Source organism: Zingiber officinale, chromosome 2B (genome assembly GCF_018446385.1).
Source record: "Zingiber officinale cultivar Zhangliang chromosome 2B, Zo_v1.1, whole genome shotgun sequence".
Taxonomy (NCBI): Eukaryota; Viridiplantae; Streptophyta; class Magnoliopsida; order Zingiberales; family Zingiberaceae; genus Zingiber; species Zingiber officinale.
In genome coordinates, this window is record NC_055989.1 from 115,293,758 (window position 1) to 115,304,803 (window position 11,046).

General features: G+C 42.5%; 1 non-coding gene across 1 annotated transcript; it reads right to left on the reverse strand.

Annotated features, from left to right (window-relative positions):
* Window positions 1–10,731: 10,731 nt before the first annotated feature.
* Window positions 10,732–10,837, reverse strand: LOC122049797. Its single transcript, XR_006131054.1, has one exon. It is a non-coding gene; the product is annotated as a small nucleolar RNA R71 (small nucleolar RNA).
* Window positions 10,838–11,046: the final 209 nt, after the last annotated feature.

Genomic DNA, 11,046 nt, shown 5'->3' on the forward strand with positions numbered 1-11,046 from the left:
GGCCGATCGATCCAGTCTGTCCAATCGATCCAATGATCGATTCAACAGCTCTCTGTTCACAGCAGATTACTTCCCAATTGATCGGCTGATCGATCCATGGCTGATCGATCGGCTGATCGATTCATCAGCTCTCTGTACACGGCAGATCGCTTCCCAATCGATCGGCTGATCGATTGGAGTTCTGATTTCTGCGATTCCTGCTGCATTTCACCACTATTCCACATACAACACAATTGTATCAACTTAAAAGCATTACTAATTTACTAAGCATGTCATCACTTTCATCATACCTAATTATTTAACCAACATCAAGACAACTAGTGGTCTAAGCATAATATAGTGCACACATTCATAGTTCATGACACTTAATATCCTAGGAAGTGCAGAAAATAACCAAAACTGAAATACTGAGTCCTTAGGTGGGCTACTCCCCAAGGGTCTTTATTCCAAGTTCTTGCTCACACACATCTTGACGCATTGAACTCCAGCCTCCTCTAATCCAACTTCCCTTTACCTTTATCTGCAGTATAAGGAAAAAGGAAACTATAAGCTTAGGAGCTTAGTAAGAAATCAACTACCTCACAAAACATGCATTCGATGAAATCATGCTTTCAAAAGATGCTATTTGAAGTACATGTGATGATCATGCTGTAAGTGCTAAAACATGGCATATCGACAAATAAGTCATGCTAATCAAATACTGAACAAAACTATTCATTGTATCAACAAGCAACTAAATCGATACATAAACTAAGCTATTTCTTATAAGAAACTAAACTGAAGCTGAGCTGTATTCACCCATCTGGTTTGTGAAGTTTTGAAAACTATTTTCATACATAGGTAAAAATAATAATCATGCTGCTGATGAGTCCGGCAACTGTACTTGCTATGCGCGCATCCCTAACTAGGCCCGAGGTAGCTAGTCCCGAATCTAGTAGGGTTACTAGGTTATCTAAACCTAGGGACAACTATGGGAGCCCAACCCAAGGACAACTGAGAGTCCAGTACTGTGCCACTGATAAAAGTAAAATACTGTTCATAACTGATTTATCTCATCTTGCTTTTACTAGGTTATCTGAATCTAGAGCTAGGTTATCTGAACCTAGAGCTAGGTTATCTGAACCTAGAGCTAGGTTATCTGAACCTAGAGGCGACTATGGGAGCCCACCCATTGGACCGTAGTCCCATATCAACTGAAGCAAGACTAAGTATACTATTTAAAATGCACCTATGGCATTTAACTAAGCTATTAAAACGCCTACTGTAGCATATAACTGTATTAGGCATTTTATCAAGAACCTGGTGTGCTCTAACTCTGCATATGGCTGCACTAAGAACATAATAGCGAACTAAGGACATAAAAACATATGATTAGCTACTTATACTGCAGGTGATGGGTTACTTACATCCTGCGCTAAGTTTCCTTACAATCTGATTGCTAGGTTTCCGGAGAAGAAGATCTCTTCGACGATCTTCTTATGTCTACGCGTTCTTCTCGCACAGAGGAACGTCCTCGTGTCGGAGTTGTCGCCGGAAAGTGTTCCTACGACCCTAGGGATTGAACCCTAGGTCTTCTTGAGGTTGGCGTGCCGAGAGGGTGCGGGAGAAGAGAGGGCGGCGTGTGAGGGTGAGGGAGAGGTGTCGTTCAAGAATAATAACTCCTCTCTTAAAATTCCTATTTATATTAAGTGGTAAATACGCCCCAACTAGCCCATAAATATAATTTCTCTCCTCTTCTTTCAGCACACCCCTGCTGGGGCACCTTGGTTACTAAGTCACCCTATAAGTCATAGAGTCCATAGGTCGCGGGTTCAATTCCCGCTTGGGCTGTTTTATGTTTTTATTTAATTTTTCTACTTCTGCTACTCTAAAAATTCTGTAAAAATATTCTAAAATTCTAGAAAAATCATAGAATATTTCTAAAATTAATTTGAGAATTTTCAGGCGTTACAACCCCCATACCTTATAAAAAGTTCATCCTCGAACTTAGAATAACTCTGGGTACTTCTGTCTCATACTAGCTTCTGTCTCCCAAGTTGCCTCCTCTGTTGTGTGATTTTGCCAAATAACTTTTACTAATGGTACCTCCTTATTCTGTAATTTCTTAACTGCTCGGTCTATTATCTGAATAGGTCGACTGTCATAGCTGAGGTCTTCGCAGACTTGTACCGACTGAGGCTCAATCACCTGGGTGGCATCTGGGATATGCTTCTTCAGCATAGAGACCTGAAATACATTATGGATAGCTGACATCTCTTGGGGTAGCCCTAGCTCATATGCTACCTTGCCAACTCTTCTTGTGATGAGGTATAGTCCCACATATCTGGGACTTAATTTACCCTTCTTCCCAAAACGCATTACTCCCTTCATGGGAGATACTCGGAGGAATACTGTATCCCCAACTGAAAACTCTAAGGGTCGGCGCCGTGTATCAGCATAGCTTTTCTAGCGGCTTTGAGTTGTCTCTATCCTCTGGCGGATCTGCTGTATAGTTGCTGTGGTATCTGCTACTAGATTTGTCTGAAGTTCTAGTTCTTTCTGTTCACCACTTTCATACCAACAGATTGGAGATCTACACCTCCGCCCATGGAGAGCCTCATAGGGTGTCATGCCGATAATGACCTGATAGCTATTGTTGTATGCAAATTCTGCTAAACACAGATATTTGCACCAACTTCCCTTGAAGTCTAGGACACATGCTCGGAGCATATCTTCGAGTACCTGATTTACTCGCTCCATCTGACCATCTGTCTGAGGATGGAAAGCTGTGCTAAACTTTAACCTGGTGCCCAGTGCTGACTGTACACACTCCCAGAAGTGTGACATGAATCTACTGTCTCTGTCTGAAATAATGGTCCGTGGGACTCCATGCAGTCTGACAATCTCCTTGAGATACAACTGAGCTAGCTGCTCCATGGAGTAGGATATCTTGATAGCTAAGAAGTGGGCTGATTTAGTCAATCTGTCGACTATTACCCAGATGGCATCAAAACCATTCATGGTTCTGGGTAATCCCACTATGAAATCCATGGAAATATCTTCCCACTTCCATTCTAGAATCTGAATAAGCTGCAGAACTCCTCCTGGTCTCTGGTGTTCTGCCTTGACCCTCTGACAGGTCAGACAAGTGCTGACATACCTAGCGATGTCTCTTTTCATCCCAGGCCACCAAAAACATTTATTTAGGTCTTGGTACATCTTGGTGGAACCAGGATGCATCACATAAGGAGTCCTGTGAGCCTCGTCTAGAATCTTCCTCCGTAGTTCCTCCTGATCTGGAACGTATAGTCTGTCACCAAAATACAGTACCCCACTATCAGATACTTTGAATTCTCCACTCTCTGATTCTGCTAACCCTTGCTTGATGTTCTGAGTTTCAGGGTCCTGATCCTGAGCTGTCTGGATGTCACCAAGCAGGGTTGATGCTAAGGTCAAGAGAGCTGTCCCACTATAAGTTCAAGACCGAAATTTGTAATCTCCTTCTGTAGGGGCGGTGACAAGGCTGCTAGGGATAGTAAGATAGCACTAGACTTCCTGCTAAGTGCGTCTACCACCTTATTGGCTTTTCCCGAGTGGTAGAGGATGTCTATGTCATAGTCTTTGACCAGCTCGAGCCATCTGCGCTGTCGCATATTCAGATCCTTCTGAGTGAAGAAGTACTTCAAACTCTAATGATCTGTATACACTCTACACTGAGCTCCATACAAGTAATGTCTCCAAATTTTGAAGGCGAAGACAACTACTGCAAGCTCAAGGTCATGAGTAGGGTAGTTCCTCTCATAATCCTTGAGTTGTCTGGAGGCATAGGCGATCACCTTGCCATTTTGCATCAGTACAACTCCTAGTCCTAATTTAGAGGCATCGCTGTAAATATCAAAGCTATCTGTGTTTTCTGGTAGAGTCAGAATGGGAGCACTGGTCAATCTTCTTTTCAGCTCTATGAAGCTGTTCTCGCAGTCCTCTGTCCACTGAAATGTTCTGTTCTTCCTGGTGAGAGCTGTCAGTGGGGAGGCTATCCTGGAAAAATCCTCTACAAATTTTCTGTAGTAGCCTGCTAGTCCCAGAAAGCTTCTGATTTCACTGGCGTTCTTAGGTCTCTTCCAGTTACTCACAGCCTCTATCTTACTGGGGTCTACCATGACACCATCCTTGGAGATTATGTGACCCAGAAAGGATACCTGACCTAGCCAGAATTCACATTTCGTGAACTTGGCGTACAGCTGGTTCTGCTGAAGGGTCTGCAGTACTATCTTCAGGTGTTCTGTGTGTTATTCCTGAGTCCTGGAATAGATAAGAATGTCGTCGATGAACACGATAACAAACTTATTTAAGTACTCTCTGAATACTCTGTTCATGAGGTCCATGAAAGTAGCTGGAGCATTCGTCACGCTAAAGGGCATGACTACGAACTCATAATGTCCGTATCTGGTCCTGAAAGCCGTCTTGGGTATATCACCTTCTTTAACTCTAACCTGGTGATATCCCGATCTGAGGTCTATCTTAGAGAACACTGCTGATCCCTTTAGTTGATCAAACAGGTCATCTATCCTGGGAAGAGGATACCTGTTCTTAATCATGACCTGGTTTAGCGCTCGGTAGTCTATACACAGGCGCATGCTCCCGTCCTTCTTCTTCACGAACAATACAAGCGCTCCCCATGGTGAGTGACTTGAGCGTATGAAGCCCTTGTCGAGCATCTCCTGTAGTTGCTCCTGAAGTTCCTTGAGTTCGGCTGGAGCTATGCGGTAGGGTGCTTTGGAGATGGGATTCGTACCGGGGATGAGTTCTATCTCAAATTCAATCTCCCTGTCTGGTGCTAGACCTGGTAACTCCTCAGGGAAGACTGCTGGGTAGTCACATACCACTCGGAACTCTTCTAGCTTCTGGTTCTCATCCTGAATGGTACTGACTACATGTGCTAGGAATCCCGTACATCCTGTATTAAGTAGTTTTTGTGCTTTCAGAGATGAGAGAAACTTCTTGGCTTTTCTCTTTGGTTCTCCGATGTAACCAAACTGCACTCCTACTTCAGGTTGGAATACAACTTTCTGTTTACGACACTCTATGGAGGCACCGTACTTGATCAGAAAGTTCATTCCCAAGATGACGTCGTAGTCAGCCATATCTAGCACTATCAGATCACCAAAAAGCTCTCTGTCTGCTATAATGACTGGCACTGCTCGGAGCCAGTGCGTGGATGCCATAATTTCTCCTGAAGGTAGTGTTGTCAAAAACTGACCACTGAGTACATCTGGAGATATTGGCAACTTTTCGGCGAATGTCCTGGATATATAAGAATGGGTTGCCCCAGTATCGAATAAGATAGTTGCATTTTGCTGTAAAATACTAATATGACTTGTAACAACTGTCGAGGCATTCGCTATGTCCTCTCTGGTGAGTGAATAGATCCTCGCGTTCGTCGTGGCTGAGGGGGCTTCTAGTCTGCCCTGACTGATGTGTGGACCATCTATAGCAACCTGCATCCAGTGTAACTGTCCTGGTTTATCTCCATACTGAATCGGCTGTGGTCGAGGATTGCTGGTCTTGTTCGGGCATTGCTTAGCCATATGCCCTTCCTGGCCACATTCGAAGCATCCTCGTGTGCCCTTGCGACAAACTCCAGGGTGGAATTTCCCACAAGTAGAACACTTGGGATAACTAGGCTGTTTACTAGCTGGTCCTCCTTTTGGGTAACTCCCTGGTTTACGTTTGTGACTGGAGTTCCTTTCCAGTTAGAGCTGTGGCCCTGGTGCTTCTGAGTACCTGAGCCTCCTTGGCCTTTGGACTCTGAGAAGGCTTGCTTCTGCTGCTTGATGCTATTCTGGTAGTGCTCGGTGATCAGAGCACTACTTACCAATTCTTCAGTGGTTTGCGGCCTATGAACGCCGCTGGCCACGTTCATTGTTATTTCCAACCTTAGCATTTTGAGCATCAACCGGACTCGTTCTCTTTCAGTGTTAACTAGTTCAGGGCATAGACGAGCCAGTCTGTTGAATTTCTTCACGGCTTCCTCAACTGAAAGGTTGCCCTGACGAAATTCAGTGAACTCGTCATAGTGGCGGTTTGTGACCCGCATGTGAAAGAACTCTTCAAAGAATTCTCTCTCGAAGTCGGCCCATGTCATCTGGTTCACTAGGCGCTTCGCTTTAATTCTCTCCCACCACATACATGCATCTCTTGTCAGACAGAAGGAGGCGTATTTCACCTTTTCATACTCTGGCTAGTCCAGAAGCTCCATCGTAGTCTCCAGTGTTTTGAACCAGGCTCGGGCATCCCATGGTTCACTGGTGCCTAAGAATTTCTCGGGCTTGATCTTCTGCCACTGGATCAGATAGGCTTCTCTCCTTGCCCCTGCTGCTGGAGCTACTGGTGCTGCAGGTTGGACTGGTGGAACCTCTATCACTATTAGGGTTGCTAAGTTAGGTTCTGGAGTGACAGTGGGAGTGTTCTGCTGATTAGCCCTTAGGGTAGCTATCTCCTGTTGCTGTTCAGCTAGTTGCTTCTGTAACTGAGCCACTACCTCTGTAAGGTCTCGGGGAGGCACTGAGCTGCTTGCCTCATGCTGGGGCTCAGTAGCTGGTGTCTTTCTAGCTGGGCGTCCTCGTACCATTTCTAAAGAAATAGAGGACATACATAACTAATCCAATCATATGTACATAACTACTATTATCATGTTAGATGTTATCATATATAAACAAGCTTTAGTTATCTATTAACATGAAAGCAAGAAACATAAATAAAGTGAGAGGTATTCTTACTTGGAAGCTGCAGGTTCAATGCTGATGTGTGTGTGAAGGAAGTATGGAACTTGCTCTGATACCACTCTGTAACACCCCGCCTCCTACTGACTAAGCTATGAGGCTGGGGGTTACATTATGCTAAACTGAACTAGAAAGTGCGGAAAACTGAATATTAAGGTGCAGAAAAGCTGAACTAATTTAAAACTCTCTGCTATTTGCTATAAAATCTGGAAATTATATCCAGAATACACTTCCAGCTGAAATCAGACACTTCAATCGATCAACTGATCGATTGGAGTTATCTGATCAATCCACTGATCAATTCAGCGTGCTACTGTGCACGGAAGAATTTCTGAATCGATCGGCCGATCGATCCAGTCTGTCCAATCGATCCAATGATCGATTCAACAGCTCTCTTTTCACAGCAGATTACTTCCCAATCGATCGACTGATAGATCCATGGCTGATCAATTAGCTGATCGATTCATCAGCTCTCTGTACACGGCAGATCATTTCCCAATCGATCGGCTGATCGATTGGGGACCCTCCAATCGATCGGCTGATCGATTGGAATTCTGATTTCTGCGATTCCTACTGCATTTCACCACTATTCCACATACAACACAATTGTATCAAAAAGCATTACTAATTTACTAAGCATGTCATCACTTTCATCATACCTAATTATTTAACCAACATCAAGACAACTAGTGGTCTAAGCATAATATAGTGCACACATTCATAGTTCATGACACTTAATATCCAAGAAGTGCAGAAAATAACCAAAACTGAAATACTGAGTCCTTAGGTGGGCTACTCCCCAAGGGTCTTTATTCCAAGTTCCTGCTCACACACATCTTGATGCATTGAACTCCAGCCTCCGCTAATCCATCTTCCCTTTACCTTTATCTACAGTATAAGGAAAAAGGAAACTATAAACTTGGGAGCTTAGTAGGAAACCATCTACCTCACAAAACATGCATTCGATGAAATCATGCTTTCAAAAGATGCTATTTGAAGTACATGTGATAATCATGTTGTAAGTGCTAAAACATGGCATATCGACAAATAAGTCATGCTAATCAAATACTGAACAAAACTATTCATTGTATCAACAAGCAACTAAATCGATACATAAGCTAAGCTATTTGTTATAAGAAACTAAACTGAAGATGAGCTGTATTCACCCATCTGGTTTGTGAAGTTTTGAAAATTATTTTCATACATAGGTAAAAATAATAATCATGCTGCTGATGGGCCCGACAACTGTACTTTCTATGCGCGCATCCCTAACTAGGCCCGAGGTAGCTAGTCCCGAATCTAATAGGGTTACTAGGTTATCTAAACCTAGGGACGACTATGGGAGCCCAACCCAAGGACAACTGATGTGTGTAGATTATATACTCTTTTATGCATGTTTTTACGCACATTTACATACTTTGAGCATGCTTGATCTATGCATTTGTATACTTCCAGCTTTCCTTTTAGCATATTTACTCTTTTGGTTCGGAGATCTGCTTTTTGTGCATTTACTGTACGCAGGAGTCGATTTGGTGAAGAATTTACATCTTTGGGCAAGCCTTGGAGGAAACAAAGGGAGAAAGCACCAGGCCGTGTACCTCACACGGCCATGCACTGGGATGGAGCTCGGGCCGTGTGGAGTTTGGCACCAACAGAAGAGGAAGATGACATGGCCGTGTGAACCTCACACAGCCGTGTCAAGATTTGAAGCCATCTAGTGCTGAAACCTTACATGGCCGTGTAAATCTACACGACCATGTGAGGTTTCCAGAGGCCAAGCAGGTGGTGGCCGTGTGGATCTACACGGCCGTGTGAGGTTTCAAGAGGCCAAGCAGGACATGGCCGTGTGGATCTACACGGCCATGTGAGGTTTCCAGAGGCCAAGCAGGTGGTGGCCGTGTGCACCACACGGCCGTGTAGCATTTCCAGAGAGCAGAAGGGTCTGGCCGTGTGCAGCCACACGGCCGTGCAGGGTTGGCAGAGAAGGAACTCGACATGGCCGTGTGGATCTCACACGGCCGTGTCACGGGGCCGTGTGGCGCCCGATTCCCTCCTCTATTTAAACCCTTCTTCATGAATTGAAAGGGGATCTCTCCCCCTTTGGGAGAAAGCAAGATTTGGTGGTTTCCTCCCATTCTTGGGAGGATTTCTGGGCAATTCTAAGGGAGATCTCGACGATTTCGACTCCGGAGCGTGGATTGGATCCGAAGACGAAGCTTCTTTGTAGATAAGTTTTCTCTTTTCCCCTCTTCTTGTTTTCTTGGATTGGGGATTCAAGGAATGCTTGTAATCTCTATTCTTTCGGGTTTTCTTCCTCGATTCATGGAGTAGATCTTGTATTCTAGGATTAAGGGAGTATTTGTATGATGGATTGATGTAATCTCTTATGGATTTGCCATCTTCTTGTTTCAATGACATTATCTTGCTTGTATCAATTAGATCTTGAATGATTGATGGTGGTTTGTGCTTAATTCTCATTCTTGATTGATTGTTTGGATTTCTTATGGACTTGGTAAGGATAAACTCTCACTCGATCATCCGAGGGATCCACGTGACAGGTGCAAGCCCGTGTAAGGACGTTTGAGAGATAATCTTGAAGAGGAAATAGGAATATTCAAGAGAGTAGGATGGATTCTATGATTAGCTTCTTGTATCTTTATAGATTAATGAGGTGTGGGCTTCTATGTTGATATCCGAGGAAGGCATAGTAATAGGTGCGCTTCTGTGTAAGGACAACGTAGGTTCATGTCTAATTAATCCTATTTAGATAGATTTCTCAGTCCTTAGCCGGTTGTCTATTGCAAGAGGGAACCGGCAACTTTCTACATGTTTGGCAATTGAGAAATAAGAATTGGTGAACCATTTACATTCAAGAAATCTTACAAAGAAACCGAAACTCCTAGAATCTCCCTTTATCATAACCCAAAACACTAAACTCTTGTTTGTTGATCTCTAATATTAGATTTGTTTACCTTTACTTTGCTTTTGAAATGATTGGATAGTTGTTTAGCTAATTCGCATTGAGGCATTTCTAGTGCTTATTCCAGTCCCTGTGGATACGATAATCTTTTATATTACTTGCGACATTTCCGTACACTTGCGGAGCGTAACAAGTTTTTGGCGCCGTTGCCGGGGACTGCGCTATAACATTAGGAATTATCAATTGAGTTAGACTAAACATAACTTTTCCTTTTTTCTTTTGATTTGCATAGTTATAACTAATTGTTAGAAATCTGTTTTCGTAAGTTTTTCCTTTCTTGAATAACATTCTTGACAATTCTTTTTGTTGGAATTCTAATTCTAATTCTAACTTTGCATTCTTGATTTCTAGTACTCTAATCTAACTTTTCTCTGTTTTCTCTTTTGATCTTGTTTCTTTCTTCTTTTCTTTTGTAAACATATCTTGCAATTTTTAGCATATGAATTATTCTAGACATTTTTCTTTTTTCTTTTATCTTTTCTTTCTTGTTTTCATTATGCACTTTCTTTCTTGCAATTTAAATTCTGCATTTGCTTTCTTGCTTTTCATATTGCATTTTATTTCTTGTTTTTTCTTGATAATTTTCTTTTTCTTCTTGAATATCCATGAGCACTAACATGTCAAGCAGCACCATGAGAAATTTTTCTACACCCTTTTCTGCAAGATTTTTATCTCCCATTGTGCAACCTCAAATTGAAGTAGAAAGTTTCCAACTAGACCCAGAGATAATTTTCATGATACAAGGTCACAAATTTGGAGGAGAAGTATTAGAAAGTCCTTATCTGCATCTTGAAACATTCTTAGAGATTTGTGATTTGGTGAAATGTGAAGGAGTATCAGCAAATGCAGTTCGATTGATGACATTTCCTTTCAGTATCAAGGATAAAGCAAGGACTTGGCTATATTCTCTCTGTCCTCAAAGCATCACAAGTTGGGAACAATTGGAGAAGCAATTTCTGAATCATTTTTTCCCTCCTAGTAGAACGGTGTATATGAGGAATTGCATAACAAATTTTGCTCAGGGATATGGAGAATCATTATTTGAAGCATGGGATAGATTCAAGAGTCTTCAAAGACAATGCCCTCATCATGGTTTTGAAAAATGGTTGATTTTGCACATATTCTATGGGGGAATTTCTTTCTCAGACAAGAGTTTATTGGATTCATCAGCTGGAGGTTCTTTTATGGACAAAAGTGTAGATGAAGCTTATTCATTAATTGATCAAGTGACATTGAACCTCCATGAATGGTCGAACAAAAGTTGGATGGAATTTCCCTCAGATATTCAAAAAGTGCAAGCTATAA